Genomic DNA, 17,750 nt, shown 5'->3' with positions numbered 1-17,750 from the left:
AATCTAATCTAAATCCTAAGTTGTACCATTTTAACCAGATAGCTTAGCAAATGTACCACTGTTGGTATTATGCACGCCCTTACATGAGTTAATCAGCGTGGACATTTCAGATATATCATTGTCTACACTAGTGAATTAGTCAACAATTATAAAACGCGAGACTATATAGCTAGTGGCCTTGGGTGTCGCAATGATTTGAACTTATCCGTTTGTTTAGCAACTTAGTGATGCCATGAGTAACTCATTAATTAAACAGCAACGATGTTATTGTGTTATTTGTTCTTTTGTACGACAAACTATTACATGAAGTACTGTACTGTAGGTACAATGTCTGAAGACTAGATATTGTGCATCCCTTCATTTATCTTTTGACGGTGGACGGTATCCCCCATGCGGGCGGGAATAATGAACAAGCCCCCTGTGGATTCATACATTTGTCATCACTTTGTTGCCCCTATAATAATACCATATGACTTCTAAAACACGCTGTTGATAGAGAACTTGAACCGAAACTTTAATTTTCTTTCCAGTACACAAAAAAAGTATTTGGGCCATACTTAAAATATGTTTTTTTCTTCTTGTCAGTTAAACATAAAAACAATCCTCCGAACATGGGAAATCGCTTCTGAGGCGTTCTAGAAAACACATTTTTTGGGGGGGAGATCCCCTAAACCCCCCTTACGGGAGGGGGAAGACACCCTCCCGTACCTTCCCCCCTACTCGCGCTACGCGCTCGGCAGCACACCGTTGACTTTTGAGAAAAAAATCTCGGCCCCCCCCCCCTTTTAGGAAATCCTGGATCCGCCCCTGTTATCTGAAGCATGCTTGGGGTAAGAAGACGCAATTCGCATAAACTTCGGCTGTGACACCCATTTAGGTCAGAAGGGTGTTGGATATTTTTGAACCTTTTGAACTTTTGAAAACTCAGCAGATCAAACAAGAACTAAAACGTTGGTATTGGTACTAGACTAGCTGTTCTGTTTGATATCGAATTAATTCTGATATAATTAAAGGCTCTGTCAACCTCTCAAAGTAACTCAATCAACTGAGCCGGGCGTTCAAAGCATTGCAATCTTGACAAGTTAAATAGTCAATCTTTACAAAATTATTAAATCAATTAACACTGCATGAAGATGAGAAACGAACGCTGAAGAAAGGAATAGAAAAGATACGAAACGAAAAGTGATTTTGCAATCGTTAAATAAAAAATGAAGTCTTTTATTAATTATTTTAAACAGTTGATAGTGCTTGTGTAAACACATTAAGCTAACAATACATCGGCTATACAGGGTATATATATCGTTATATTAACAGTTATTTCTCATAAGGTTAAAAATATCAAAGCATATCTTTTAGACCTGTAGGATTTGGTCGTTGCCCCCTGTCCAAGTTTGAAATAATCCCTTTTATTGAATATATTTTTAAAGGTACCGGTATATATATCAATTTATTAAAATGTGATTTCATTTATTGTGAAATAGATCGATGAAGGGGAAAATGTACAACTTTATCCATAAAATGTGTTTTGATATTTTTAGTAGTTTTTATTCCTTAAAGTGTACCCTGAATATTTTTGCTATATATCAAGCTATGAAAATACTTCATATTATACAATAAAGCGCTAAAAAGTCCGAGATATTGTGCTTTATCTGAAAAACACACCTTTGGCTCAGCGGCGATCGCCTCGATATGGGTAGCTCACATCTGTGACATTACAAGTTCAACGCTGTCAACGTTGGCCGTTTAAGTCTCACAAAGATGAGTAGTTTATCAAGCATTACTTTACCTTGTTTCTGACTTTCATCTGTCGAGTGATGCAGCTGTACTGATTGTGGTTTGCATAAAATGTGACTCTGTGACAGCCCTTGCACATTTCATTTATTAATATTTTTCATGAAATTGATCCTTATACCAGAGACGTAATATACGTCTCTGCTTATACATTTCCCCGTTATCTCACCTGAGGACATTGTTGTTAATTATCATCTACACCAAATGCAATCTACATACTAACTTCAGGTACCCCCTTGCCCACCTGTTGACATATGGTAGCCTTGCCAACCTGTTGACAACCCTTAACTTTGGAATCATACCTGTACACAGGTATATAGTTCAAGTTAAAAGTTCAAATATTTTATTTTCGTGTCAAACAAATAGTATTCATAACATCACGATACATACACCTTTGAGTATAAAATGTGTTTAGCCAAAATGACTTAGACAGGTTATAAGAACAATCACACTACTTACTATCTTCAGACATGTAATGTTATTAACCAGTCTTTGTAAAAGTCTAAAAACAATTGTGTTTTTTTTTAACAAGTAGCGGGACTATAATATGCATATATATAATACCATGTACCCCAACAGGGTAAGAGATATACAAGATATATATAGGTGTGTCTTGGGCCTCCTGCTGTCAGTACTGGACACAGGTGTTTAGTGTTATTTACCTGTACACAATTTTCACACCTAGGTATGCATAGGTATTGTATACAACTAATGTGTAACTGACGGTATTTTGCTGTTTATTTGAATTGTCGACCTAACATAAGGAAGACACAATGTCGTCGATTTGTCATTTCTAAAAATATTAACATTCAAAAACAGCAGACACCAACGTTGAAGTTATTTTGTCAACATTTTTTCACAGATATATTTCCGTATCTTTGGACCGTAGAGGTACCACAGTACATAACTTTAAAGATAAATATTCCGGCACAGAAACTGGTCACGAAGTTGTGATGTTCATTGACGACATGATTGGATACGTTTTTACTGTAGAGCAGAGAGACCTATAAAGTATATACATCCCTGTATAGAGTAAAGAAACTTATTGCAAACTGACTTTCCAGCTAAAATATCTTTTATCGACAACATTGAGACTATTTCTGATCAATTTCCCTCAAACTCGTTCAGCAATGCTACCAGTCTATGTTACCCTATTCAGAGTCGTCAGTTTGCATTTGGTTTCAATTAAACACATGATCACTGTCTGGAAATTCTGGCAAATTTTATATGACTGGATACCATCTACATAATGTTATCTTCAGCATAATCTGATTCCTCAAAACCACGGACTTGGATAACCTAATTCCGTATCAAAACAAAACTAAACAAAAAATATGAATTCGCAATCTGACGCTGTATATTCCTTCGATGGTGACTGCTACAGGCGTTGAACTTGTGACGTCACAGCCGATAGGGGCCAAATCACCGCGCGTTACGATTATGCTAATTAGTAGAAGGACAGGTGAAAATCCTACACTTCACACGTCGATATATCGGTATCGGGATGACCGATTTTAATGCGGTTTTCGATATTTTTGTATTTGGATCATATACATTTTCTTCGTACGGGGTATACTTTAAATAATAATGTATATAAGTGTTACCACAATCAGAGACGTATATTTACGTCTCTGTCACGATGAACAGTTGAAAAGTCCCCCCCCCCCCATCCCAACCCCTCTTCCTTTCTTCACACAAACTATTGTCAACACAAAAAAAATCACATCGCGATCAGTTAGAAGGGTTATCACGCGAACATTTCCATCCACGAAAATGTCCACTTTTGCAGTATCCAGTTAGAAAATAAAGCGTATATTGCATATCAGAATGGCTCTGGTGTATAGTTGTCATTGAATTTAACGAAATCTAGTGAAAAATAATACTGCAAATTGGTAATTAAAACCATTTACGAATGAAACATATTTGTAGTACCACTCAAATCATTTCATAAGCTCAGTCACACGGGGCTCCGTTTCCTATTTAATATAAGTATGTAAAGTTACGAGGTTATTTGTTTAGCTAGACGACAGTCAAGTTATTCTTTTTGCCTCTTCACATATATTAAAACAGTGGAACTGGGTCCCGCGTAACCAATTCTTGTATCTGGACCTTTCGTAACGTTACAATAGAAATTGACATGCTATAATGTCGGTTAACTGTTTTTGGAAGTACCTCAGCCTTGTTGTCTTATTCTTCACCAAGTGGTGTAGAAATTGGAACATTTTATCAATATTATTGCAAGTTTAATATGTATTCTTTTGTTTCATTTTGAACAAGTGAAATTAGGTTTCTGAGTGAAAATATTAAAACGCATTCGTTAAAAGAATATTAAAATATTGTATTCAACCCCTCATGAAATATAATTGTTATTTATCAAGAAATAAAGAATATTTTCTTCATAATTTGAATTCCCATTTTTATTCGATGCCTTCAAACATGAATTATCCTGGTGTTGAAATCACAGGGATACCGTATTATATTTTGACGGTTTGATAAATCCGGAAAAACAACCGGAAGTTGGTTAAACGAATTTTTAGGTCACCTGAGACAAGGTCTCAAGTGACCTATTGCGATCGCCTTTTGTCCGTCGTCGTCCGTCGTCCGTCGTGCGTCCGTAAACAATTAACATTTTCGACTTCTTCTCCAAAACCCCTGAACCAATTTCAATGAAATCTGCAGGAACCTTCCATGGACAAAGGTCAACAAAAATAGCGGCCGGTTTAGTCCCAAGCCCCCAGGGGCCTGAGGAGCGGGGCAACAAAGGGTAAAATTGACTAAAATTTCAAAAATCTTCTTCTCAAGACCCAGATATGGTAGAATCAAATACTCTTCATAGATGGAAGGGTCTTAAGGTGCTTTACCAAAATTGTGAATTTCATGACCCTGGGGTCTCACATTTCCCCCTGGGGAGGGGGTAAACTTTACTATAGTTTATATAGGGAAATCACATTTTGGACCAACATTTGTTTAATTTCCATTGGAAGTAGTTCAATTTGGGTTAGCATTATCAGTATTGGATAGCAGTTTGATGGTATGCACATATCAGCCCTGACTGACCCCCTGGGGCTGATTGGTGGGGCCAAAAAGGATTGAATTGACTGAAATTTCAAAAATCTTCTTCTCATTCTCAAAGACCCAGATATGGTAGAATCAAACACTCTTCATAGATGGAAGGGTCTTAAGGTTTATGACACTAGGAGAAGGAGGAGGGGGGGGGGATTTATTATGGTTTATAATGGCAAATGATTCTTTGAATATTACATGTTAATAACTTGATTGGAATTATAACCTTGAGTTGACAGTTTGATACTTTGAAAATTTTGAGCCAGCCCTACTCCCAAGGGCTGTAGGGTGGGGCCCAAAGGAGTCAGTGTGGTAAAATTTCTTCATTTTCCTTGTTTAGAATCAGACGTGCTAGTTTCAAATACATTTTAGTCTTAAATCTGTATGCTAGATATTGAATAAGGTGGTTTTATTGTTTTTTGTCACTTTGAATAATTATTCTGTTCATGTTTAAAACAAAATCAACTCTCTGTATAAATATATCAGGTGACCGTTAAGGCCCATGGGCCTCTTGTTATTATTATAAATCAAATAGTTTCATCGTTGCAAAATTCAAAAGAAATAAAAATTTGTTAGTTGGGGATTACAAATAATCAAAATTAAGATTAGTGGAGATCTGTCTATCTGTCCGTGGCAGATAAATTGTCCGGACAACTACTCCCGAAACTTCTTTATATGGTTGTATGATCATCATTTAGTTACGCTACTGATGTTTGTATTTCGGTTTCGATTTTTCTTTTCTTTTCAAGAGTTATCGACCTTTTTGTAAAGACTGAATATTTTAGTTTCGGGATTAAAGATGGCCGCCATGACCTCTGAATAGCGGAGACAACAACGGTTATTCTTTTATTGGGGCATTCTTTGTTCATCTTTGTGAGAGTGATACACAGGGAATACAATCTGTATTTAAAGGCAGAAGTTTTGGCCTCTGATTGGCTGAGACATGTAGGTAGGGTTGGGGTATTAGCATGCATGTGGCTTACAGTTCTAAATTAACTTGCTAGAAGATGCAATACAATACACCTTTAATTATTTTTCTAGTGTAAAGGAGCGTAATGTTACCATCGAAATGTTTAGAGTGCCAAAAGTACGCACAAAAAATAATATGGCTGCCCGAAAAAAAATCAATATGGCTGGCAAAAACATTTTTTTTCAAAAACTTACATAAAATTTTACAAACAATAGTAATGTTTTTAAACATTATGCAGATTGTACACGTGCAGTGTAATTGATTGGAATTCTTTAACGATACTTAAACGTGATTTAACATTTATTCAAAGATGCGTAATGAAATACTGTACGCATAACTTTTACACATAAAACAAAAATAAAGAACATTTCCTGAACCACGGAAGACATTATGTTCTTGTTTAAAACCGCCTACAGTACATGCCGCTTTTCGGCAGGATCCCAATGCAAGAGTTTCAAAGGAACTTGGTCGTGACGCGGGCAGCTCACAGCCCTTGGATACCGAGGATAGAGGACTCCCGTATGTCATGCTGTATATTGAAACAATGATATCAATATAAGTCGGCCATTGAGGCTCTTTAATGGTGAACGATTTTGACGATATATTTATAATCACCCTGATGTGTACCAGACCCCGTTGTGGTGTATTGGAGTTACGAGTCGTTCGGCTGTCGGGACTAGGGTAGGTAAATGCCCGGTAAATTTGATGTCGATAATTGAATTGTTTTCCACGGATATAATTAAGGAATTGCTATCGAAGTCCGTGCTATAATAAATGAAAACGGATCACTAAAGGTATTTTTCCCAGTAAAGTTTAGGGAAAATAGGCATTTTTTTCAAATAACGTTTTGATGTCAGCACGGACTTAGATAGCAATCTAAATCCGTGATGTCATTAAGTTTTTTTTCGGTAACGAATTGTCTGACAGAATGAATGCAGATTGGAGATGGTAAGGCAAGGTTGGTTGACTTGCCATTGTACCCATTAGTGAATCTTGGAGATGTTTTGTGTAAAAGGTTAGCCTAGGGGACACAAAGTTTAAGCCATCACCCCGGCAGACACATTTGAACTCTTCCAATTTAAAGGTTGGAATAGTTCATTATGACATTTCAGGGGTGAATAGGTAAGAGATTATTTTCAGGAATGAAATGAATGCAGTGGCGGATCCAGAGTTTTTATTTTATTTTCAGGCCCCCCCCCCCCCTGAGAATTTTCTTTAAAAAATCATGTATTTTCACCATTTTCCTCCACGTGGAACCCCCCCCCCCTGGAAATTTGGAAACCCCCCAGATAGGTCTCTAGATCCGCCACTGGAATGATTAGTACTGTACATATGTATCCACAGTGATTTTGGTCTTTTGTTTGTAACATTAAACAGGAAAGAGAATAGTGTGCTTCCACAGGGGATCAAACCTCGATCTCCAGGTTCCTGACTAGTCGGACGCTCTACCACTGAGCTAAAGGGAAATTTCCTCTAGTTCCAAGCTAGAAGGCGACCTTAATCATGTGTACCTGCCACATGTCAAGATTCAAGAAATTTTATTTACCGTCGCATATCATTACAATCAAAATAACATTAGCACTGTAGTGCTATTCTTGCGACAAACATAGACGTGTATATATATATAAGTAATTTAATAACAAAAATCACAGATTACTAAAAAGGAAGAGAGACACAAATTTATACATTACATAGCATATCACATATAAAGTAGATATAATATCACAAAAGATAAATTTATGAAGTGAATATCACTATGTGTTGGTGCAAATTGCACACGAGCATGAGCCAAAATGCAGTATGCATGGTAACTGGCTGTGAACACGAAATAAATTAAACTATTGAAGCAATATGATATTTTTATATATACCATCAGGTGTACATTGCATAAAAACAATAAAGTATGTGAAACTTTATATATACAACACAACAAAATATTTGGGATTTCATATAGAAAAATATGAAACTATCAATAATATGAACTTTGTCTAAAATAACCAGTTATATGAACTTTGTGATTAAACAACAAGGTACAAACAAATGTAAATGAACTTTGAATATAAAACAACAAAGTTTGTGGAATGTTGTATATTGACAATTATTTATAGGTAAAATGTATGGAACTTCGTATTGTAAAATCAATTAATTTAAATAGTGATTTTTTTCTATATATTTAAAAAAATATTTTTGATCAAACTTCGAGGACATCTACGTGATTCAAACTAAATTTCTGATCATTAGCAGCAACTTATCTTACATAAATTTTAACTGAACTATTCACATAACATAAACATGTTGCTAAGTCAAAAATAATGAAAACGTTCAGGTGACCTTGTTCCGAATCAGGGTAAAGAAGAAGTTTGGAATTGATTTTTTTTTGTCTCTAGATATTTGCCCTTTTAACCGTGGTTAGGGGGCCTGATACTCTGATAGGCTTGAGACGTTTGACAGCTTATCACATGTACTAGGAGTGGATATATCCCCTTGTGTATCGAAGGACAGTGTGTGCATTTTTTGGTCCCTTTTCGGAAGGATTTGTTTTACGAAGTGTGAGCTGCCAAAATTGTAGTGATTGATTTGTATACAATGGAGAGATATTGTGACCAAACAGAACTTGTTTGTTCACAAATATTCCCGAGAAAAGAGGCATTGGACCTGGATTACTTTAAAACTTCGTAACATTTATATTTTTCCGTTTATTTTGAAGGTGTTATATGTTTAAATAAGCAAGAGGAAGTATGTTGGATTTTCAATATTTGCTGGAATCGTCGAAACAGAAAAATATTCAAGGTAAGAGACTTGCAAATGGCTTAATTATCTGTATTTTGTTAAATTTGAATGTGCATTTTTGAATGACAATGTGAACTTGATGGCTTTGTATGGTACCAAATTCCGGTGTGGGCTGACACTGTAGGTCCTATCACTATGCTTATGTACCCTGTTTGTTTCCGTATGGCCCACAAACTATTAGCCCGTTAAACATTTGAAGCTTTATATATAGACCACAATAACTATAAATTGTCTGGCTGTTTTCAGATTCAGAGACCAATCTACATATGTAGGCCAATTCTTTACTTTTTATTCCCCTATCAATAAAAATTCCTGTTTGGGCTGGAAAATGTACCAATTTTCAAATAAAAATACCCCCAATCTGAGCATTCTCTTCCTGTTTTTGATCATTTTCATAATCTGTGCTTTTTTAAAAGTTCTGTTAGATATTAGCAAAATCACTAAAAAGTTTTGTCAATAGATAGGGTGATTCAAACTAGTTCCAATGAGGGAGAAAGTGTGTGAAACACGACTGAATTTCCTTTGCTCAATTTATCTTTCACATTTTATGTATCAAAATAACTCCATAAACATTAACTCATTCACCCATGAAAACACATTTGAACTCTTCCAATTCAGAGGTTGGAATAGTTCATTATGAAATTTCAGGGGTGAATGAGTTAACTAGGAGTAATAAGGAGATATTTGACCACAGGATGTAGATTTGAGTTTGTGTGAGTTTGGACTTGACTGAGGGAGTTTTGAGGGAGATTGGTAAATTTTGGTCAAAATGAGGGAGGGTTGACAGCTATATGTAGATACTGTAATTTGTCAGAACTGAAACCCAGAATCTTGTCACCTGGAATAATACTCATTTGTTCAACAGTTGTCAGGCATGAGCCACTAGAATCCTCATGACCTGATTCTACAGTATCAATTTGTGAGACATGAGACCCCAAGAATCATGATGTACAACCATTGTTCAGAGCTGAGACCCTCGCTGGAGGAGCTGCTGTGGCCAAGTGGTTAAGGTGTCTGAAATTATGCTAAAAGTCAGCTAGTCTAAACGAGTCCAATAACTTAAGAACATGTGCACTGAATGACGTCATCCATCAAACTGATATTATTTCCAGTCAAAATGTATTATATGTGATTCTTCAAAATTACAAGGAAACTATTCGGAATGTGGCTCATCAGTTTATGTCGGTGGTTTATCTCCAGGAACTCTGGCTTTCCTCCACCACCAAAACCTGGTGGTCCTTAAATGACCATAGCTGTTAATAGGACATAAAACACATACAAACCAAACCAAACCCTGGAGCCTTCCTACATGTACCTGGTATATATTATACATCAAAATATTGATACATGTATAATTTGTCAGACTTACTATATGATAACCTTTATCAATATATTGATTGTATCAATCATTATAATGCCCCCTAAGTTTGATTTAGCAGCTATGGGTTGAATTTAGCGTGTAGCTACAAGAATGCTATGTGCCATTGAACCTTGAATTTGTTTGATGTCGGTGTTATTCTAAGTCGAGGATATTATGGAGGATTATACTGGCCTGATGTGTCATATTTATCATAAGCGCTATAGAATCATCTTATGTTGCTGGGTTTCACCACATCTATTTGTACCAAATTTGAGATCTGCCGTTCTATACAGATTACCCCATACAATGACACGTATTTCTCTCATTATTTTGAGAATGTGGCTGGTGGCTTTGGAATCAGGGAATTAATTGTGTTGCAGATTTCTAAATCAGTGGTTAACCCTTTCACCACTATAGACCATAATGGACCTATCCAGATCAATGCATAGTAGAGTTTATTAAAGTTACATAGGGGTGAAAGGGTTAAGGAGTCTGACATTCTGCTACCACTAGCCCCCTACCACTGGGTCGTGGGTTCAAGGCCTAGCTATGTAGGGCAGTCGCCAGGTACTGGCTGCAGGTCAGTGGTTTTTCTCCAGGTACTCGGTTTTAACTCCAGCTTTCCTCTACCCCCAAAACCTGGCATGTCCTAAAATGACCATAGCTGTTAGTAGGACGCGAAACACAAACAAACCAATGATATCAGTGTTTTACTCTCAACACAAACAATGTATGTATTAAACGTGTGGCAATGTTTCAAGACCGACTGGTCCCTTTGTCAATGTAGTTCTTGTTGTAATGTGATAATGAGACACCTATGTCGGATGACAGGGTATACATAGGTAAAGCAGTCCTAGTTGAAGGACATAACAAATGTAGTATGTAGTAGCAAACATGGTTTGACAAATGACTTTTGGTCAGCGGGCTAACACCTACTCCATGACTGCTGTGCTTTATTTGTGTGGTGTCCCAAAGACATTAACCCCAGTCAGCTATAGCCAGGGTATAAGGTATATAGGCTGATGCTGCACTAGTTATAATCTCATGAAGAAGATGCCACTTTAAACTATTTTTTTGATTTTGATTTTTTTTCCATTATCTATAAAATAAAAGCTTAATAGGAGTTCTCCTTCTGTAGACTTGTTTCCCTTGACTAATAGAATCTTGTCCAACCTTGAGGGTGTGACACAGAAATCTCCAACCCGAGGGGTGATGTTTTTGGTTGTCTAACCCAAGGCTCTGCCGAGGGTTAGACAACCAAAAAACATCACCCCGAGGGTTGGAGATTTCTCTGTTACACCATCAAGGTATTGAATGATTATTTTTCTCCAATCCTATCATTTCGGTCACAGCTGTCACATGTGGGGTATGCATATTGTCATTCACTTTTGATAATGTCACAATTACCGATGACACATTTTAATGACGTCACAATTGAACATGTGCTAATCGGCACGAGGCTATCTCCCCCTAGGGGGTGACAAGCTGATCTTTCCCCGGCTAAAACGGTAGACAGCTGTGAAGGTTGGGAGAAAAGGAAGTCAATATGATACTATGCGTTTACAATTTCTAGATAGCAGCATTGATAAGGAAAAATGAAAGGTCATAAGATTGACCCTTGAAATTGCTAATTTTCTATATTTGTCTATTGTAACTGAAATTCTGTGTTGTGTCTTTGTATATTAAATAATGTCTCTGTGTAAATATTCCTTTGTTCATATTTTGTCCTAGTTTTATTGATTCTGAATTTGAATTATCGTATTTTATACACATCTAGAGAATTACTTAGATAATATTGAAGTCCCCAAAATTTCTTATGGTTGGCTTCAACTTGATTTTGCTCCGTTTCTTGCTTCTCCCGTTTTCTGTCACTTTTCTCGAAAAACTATTGTGTAGAATTTAACAAAAGTGAACATGTGTGATCAGGAATGGAGGGTTTCGATCAGTGCATTGTCCAACATGGTTGCCCCTGCTGCTGCCTTTGATGTGTATAGAAATTGATTTATTGACTGATTTCGCTCAAAATTTGGTAGGTAGTGTACATGTAGGTCTAGATCTATCCTGGTACTGCAGCTAGCACTTTTGTAACTTCTATTAGCATCATATGTGACTGCGGTGGTGTTTTGGGACTTTTGTAATGGCTACCATACAATCGGTACTTGTTCAGGATAATTCTGGTATCAACGGTAATACTACCCCATATATCTTTCAACTTGATTGGCTTTACCTTAAAGCATTCACCCTTGAAATTTCATAATGACCTATTCCAACCTTTGTATTGGAAGTGTTCAAATGCATCTTCAGGGGTGAATGAGTTAAAGCATTTTAAGTGTATTGTTAGCTCACCTGCCCCAAGGGCAAGTGAGCTTATGTTATGGTGCGTCGTCCGTCGTCTGTCTGTCCGGCGTCTACTTTTTGCTTTAAACAACTTCTTTTCGGTAACCAAAATGCCTAGGAAGATGATATTTGGCCAGTAGCATGCTTGGATCAAGGGCTACCAAGTTTGTTCAAATAAATGACCTTGACCCACTTTCAAGGTCACGGGGGTCAAATATGTTAAAATCTTCAAACAACTTCTCCTCAATAACCAAAATGCCCAGGGTACTGATATTGGGCCTGTAGCATGCTGGGATGAAGGGCGACCTTAAGGTTGTTCAAATAAATGACCTTGACCTACTTTCAAGGTCACTGGGGTCAGATGTCTTAAATCTTCAAAAAACTTCTTCTCAATAACCAAAAGGCCAAGTGTTCTGATATTGGGCCTGTAGCATGCTGGGATGAAGGGCTACCAAGTTTGTTCAAATAAATGACCTTGACCCACTTTCAAGGTCACTTGGGTCAGCTGTCTTAAAATCTTCCAACAACATCTTCTCAATAACCAAAAAGCCCAGGGTACTTATATTGGGCCTGTAGCATGCTGGGACGAAGGGCTACCAAGTTAGTTAAAATGAATGACCTTGACCAACTTTCAAGGTCACAGGGGTCTAATGTCGTAAAAACTTCAAATGACTTCTTCTCAATAACCAAAAGGCCCAAGGTACTGATATTGGGCCTGTAGCATGCTGGGATGAAGGACTATCAAGTTTGTTCAAATAAATGACCTTGACCAACTTTCAAGGTCACAGGGGTCAAATGTCGTAAAATCTTCCAGCGACTTTTTTTCAATAAGCAAAAATTAAAATGAATGACCTTGATCCACTTTCAACCTAATGTCCTTGTTCGACAATCAAGGTCAGAGGCGTCATATGTTTAAATCTTTTAATAGGTTCTTATGAAATCTTAAGATTACAAGTGTTAGATTAATAACAGGTGAGCGATGCAGGCCCATTGGGCCTCTTGTTAATTTCTTAAATTTTATTTTTTGGATTAAGATATTGTATTGTGCAGACATAATTGCTGGACATTGGGACATGGAGATTTCAAATGTGTCTTCAGGGGTGAATGAGTTAAAGCATTTTAAATGTATTTTTAATTTATGATTCATTTTTTATTTTTTTGGATTAAGATGTTGTATTTCAGAGACGTAATTGCTGGACATTCTCACACATAGGTACTTCATTTGGTACCTTTGTTAGTATACTCAGGTGGTGTGTACTTACAAATATGTAATTACTTAATATTATTTAGACATAATGACTGTTTAAGCTTCACTACCTCTAACTGTCAGAAATTAAGGGATATGTTAAAACTGTCAGAAATTAAATCTAAATGTTGTTTAATTATGTTATATGATCGTGTCTACGAGGTTCCTGACATTGTTAAACTATGAGTTAATACTTCGGATCTAATAGATCGATTTAGGCATCATAAACAGTCTTAATTTACAAGGACAAACTTCTCTTTATTGATGATAGCATTTAATTTGGCAGTATTTAGTAACGTTAGAAGAAATAACTGTACTGACATGGCCTAGTATTAGACTGGCAGACAATATTGTGTAAAGATATAATTTAAACGTTGTACACTAAATGTACCTGTCATTTGTAGTCTGGAGTGTTCATATATCTTACTTAAGGGTGTATGCCTCCTTACTTATTTATCTCCCTTTCAAAAGAATTCCATACAAAAAATATTATTTTTGCCAGGCAGTGCATTACACTTTTATGAAACTTGAAGCAGCTTTACAGTATCCAGCGACGATAATTGACAATTATGTAGGCTAGACCAAATCATAAAAAAAAAATCTTGCTTAAATTTAAAAAACAAAATGTATACAAAATGAACCATTGAGATTCAAGGTAATAATTATATCACTGAAAATTAAGTTAGTGGAGGTCAATTGAATCAGGTAGTTTGTCCATGTGTCTGAACTGTAATTTGCTGCCAACTGTTTGTCTGTAAGTCAGCTTTGTACACTGACAATATTAAATGTGGCTCGTCTTTCATTTCATCACTATTGTATGGAGTTATGCCCCTTTATGTTATATACCTGTCCAAACTACAGAAGTCCTGCATAAACGTCAATTAAACTTTGTACATGTTATCAGTATGTAAAATTGTTGTTTTAAAAAAATAAGAATAATTTAGTATATATCACAACCAAACATTTTAGTTTTTGTATAAATTAGGTTTTGAAGGTATGAGAGAGCCATGCAGCTTACAGTTCTAGTTTCAAATTTCTCAGATTATGAATGGTTATTAAGATATTCTGTCTTTGCGTATTGTAGAGTTATCTTCTTTTGTGAGCAGGTATTGATTGTTACGTCATTAGTTTGTGTGAGAAAATTACGTCGTTTTCTCAAAAACATTACTCTCACAAACAAATGACGTAACAATCAATAACTGCTCACAAGAGAAGAGAACTCTGCAATATGCAAAGATGGAATAGCAATATTTGAAAGTTGTATATTATTTTGAAATTAATTATCTTTATTCAACTTTCTTTATTTAAATACTTTAGTTAATGCATATTAAAATGAAGAAGGGCATTACTGTATAACATGAAATGTTTGTTGTGTATAAACATTCGTGGTTTTTTGTGGGTGCTATTGAACCCAAAAAAATAAATACAAATGAATTTGAATGATATCTATGTCTACTGTTTGTTAATATAGGATATCCACGAAAGTTTATACCACGAAACGATCTACATGGCTTCAAACCACAAAGGAAAGTATCACCAAACGTTTCGTGTTATAAACAGTACCTTACAGAAATAGACATATAACCCTCAGTAGCCTACACTATGCCACTCTGCAGTAAGTTTCTCTTTATCAATCTGGAAAATTATCATGATCAAATTTACATTGAAAGTGAGATGGTCAGCTACAACTAGTTTAGAGTGTGTGTTCGGTTATCACAGTATTTAAATTGGTAAGATTATCGCGTCTCCTTTCGGCCTTATGCCCACCGGACATGGGAATTGAAGAATTCCATTGAATAAATCTAGGTAAAAATAGCTAGGATCAATTATTCTGAGAGTAGAATTTTAACATGTTGAATGAAGCTGATAAATTTGATCGTGGGAAAGCTTTTAATGCAAATACAATTAAACACCTATTCTTCGTTGAGATTTTCGTCAACAATGGTCACTCTTTGATAGCATTTTACCGAGATTTAGCTACAGAAACCTTGTATGTTCACATATCAATTTTCAATCATCATAAGCGATGCGTCTGCGTTCCTTTAAATTATTTTTTGATTGTTGAATATAGAATATTCAAGGAGGGTTGGGTGGGGAAAAGGGGTAAGCTAGCTTGCTGATGGACAACCATACTTGCCAACTTGTTGAAATTTCCAAGGGGGAGCTAGATTCTGCATGCCTAGGATTAAATGCGTAAATATAATGTATGTATGTACATCCTAAGGAAAAACAACACTTTCAAATAGCATCTTTTGAGCTGTTCTTTCAAATGAAATTATCAGATCTTAGAAAATAGGAATAGTTTAGAAAATTCACTGGTTGAAAATGCTCAGTTTTAGGGTCCAAAATCGGGAGTCTCCCTCCTAAATAGGGAAGATTTGCAGGTATGGAAAACTTGTACATGTATTGTACTTTCACCAGGATAACATCCTCTTACAATACATGGAGGTAATTTTAAAGTTTTGTCGGCGATATTATTAAAAGAAAAGACAATAACCTACTTGACATAAATGTATGCTTTAAGTTATTATTAAAAAAAATTACAAAAAATACATGGAGTGTAAGCAATGTGCTAAACCATGTTTTCATATTTTAGGGTCCAAATCTGATTAATTGGACTTGGTTAAAGTTTTTAAAGAAGTTTATTTGTGAAGTGTTGGATCACCACCATCAATACACTGTTGACTATTTCACGTTGTCTGGTCATCTCTTCTTTTGAAATGTACAACATGTTGAGGTACAACAAAACCTTGTTATATTGCCACCATTTTTTCAAAGAAATGTTGGCATAAGAAAGAGGTTTGGCAATAAATTGAGGGAAATGCATAAAGGAATAAAAAAAAGAGATTTCATTTCAGTTATTATTACCATAACTTTAGATATGGGCCATGTGGGTAGGGAAGGCGGGAATTTTCAAATCCTTAGTTTTTGGGCTACAAAGCTGGGTGTATGAATATGCATACTTAAGTTATGGTAGTTATTGCATTATGAAAATTGGTTTTACATAAAAAAAACTCAAATTAAGGGACCTTGAAATATGTTGGCGGGAAGTAATTAAGTGAGGTGGCAAGTGAAATGACGAGCGTTATATTGAGGTTTTAATTACTGTAAATGTGTGTCTATTGACATTTGCTGTCCTACTAGATATATCACCAATAGCCAAGCTTTGCTGTTCTCCAACAGTTCTTGTTATAATATGCAATAAAGAAAAGACAGAAAAGGTTTAAAAATTTAAGTTTTTTTTTTATTGTTGTTGGGAATTTATCAATTTTTGGCAAATTTGAGCTACAGGGGTTCATATCTTTGATTGGGAATGTATGGGCCTGTTTGATTAGTCCATGTTTATATTGTTTGCCTGTAAAATTAAAATTGAATTGTTGTCACATCTATATGAACAACGATTTACAGTGTAGTAAATAATAAACAGCTTGAACCTTCTTAACATTGATATAATCTGTAGTCCTACCAAGCTTACTGGCCCTCTTTGACCTTGAACTTGGGCCAACTGCGCCTGCATATATAGTTTAGGGTGTATGTTCAAGTTACGGAGAACAAAGTTCTTCAGCATACAATTTGGTGACAATTACCAGAGGGGGTATATCGTATTCGACACAATGAGTCAACTTTTAAATTACGATACTGCTCAATTATCTGAATGCTTTGTGTTCAGAATTATTCAGTATTAATTTACATATAATGTGAAAATGTTCCAGATAAAATTTCTTTTAAGTTAATGAGACTTAAATTAAGTGCTAAACTGGATAATGGGTCATGTATTGAAGAAAAGATTTTTGACCTACTTGCTGGAGGGTAATATCTGTAGCTTATATAAAATAAATCCTGTGGACTCGTGGTTTTAAAACCTTGAAACTTTGAAAGTACACTCGACAATTTTCCATCAGAAATTAAATATAATGTACTGAGTTATTTAGTTTTTCCTTTATTGTTCTGGAATTAAACTTGAGAAACAACAGTTGTTTTTACGGTTTTATGAAAGCAAATATTGGTATAAATTTTATAAAAAAAGATTTCATAGAAAACAACTCCGACAAGTTAGATTTTTGTAACCAACTGTGAGAAAAAAATACCACTAGATCATGATTTTCCCCTTTTTGTTTTTGATCTTGTCCCCCACCCCAACACCTACCCCCACTTTTAATCCCCCCTCCCTTTTGCTCTGCTGCCCCACCCTG

At 35.8% G+C, this 17,750-nt stretch overlaps 1 protein-coding gene across 1 annotated transcript in view; it reads left to right on the top strand.

Annotated features, from left to right (window-relative positions):
* The first annotated feature begins 8,253 nt into the window (after window positions 1–8,253).
* The window catches only part of LOC110465752 (cytosolic carboxypeptidase 2-like), a 182,256-nt gene continuing 172,759 nt past the window's right edge, over window positions 8,254–17,750 (top strand). Inside the window, exon 1 of the mRNA XM_021521794.1 lies at window positions 8,254–8,614. The gene's annotated coding sequence lies outside the window, so the exon portion shown is untranslated. The remainder of the gene's footprint in view (window positions 8,615–17,750) is intronic.

Source organism: Mizuhopecten yessoensis, unplaced genomic scaffold, assembly GCF_002113885.1.
Source record: "Mizuhopecten yessoensis strain PY_sf001 unplaced genomic scaffold, ASM211388v2 scaffold11101, whole genome shotgun sequence".
NCBI classification, from domain to species: domain Eukaryota; kingdom Metazoa; phylum Mollusca; class Bivalvia; order Pectinida; family Pectinidae; genus Mizuhopecten; species Mizuhopecten yessoensis.
Note: the sequence above shows the minus strand (reverse complement) of the source record. Positions and strands in the feature narration are given on the sequence as shown.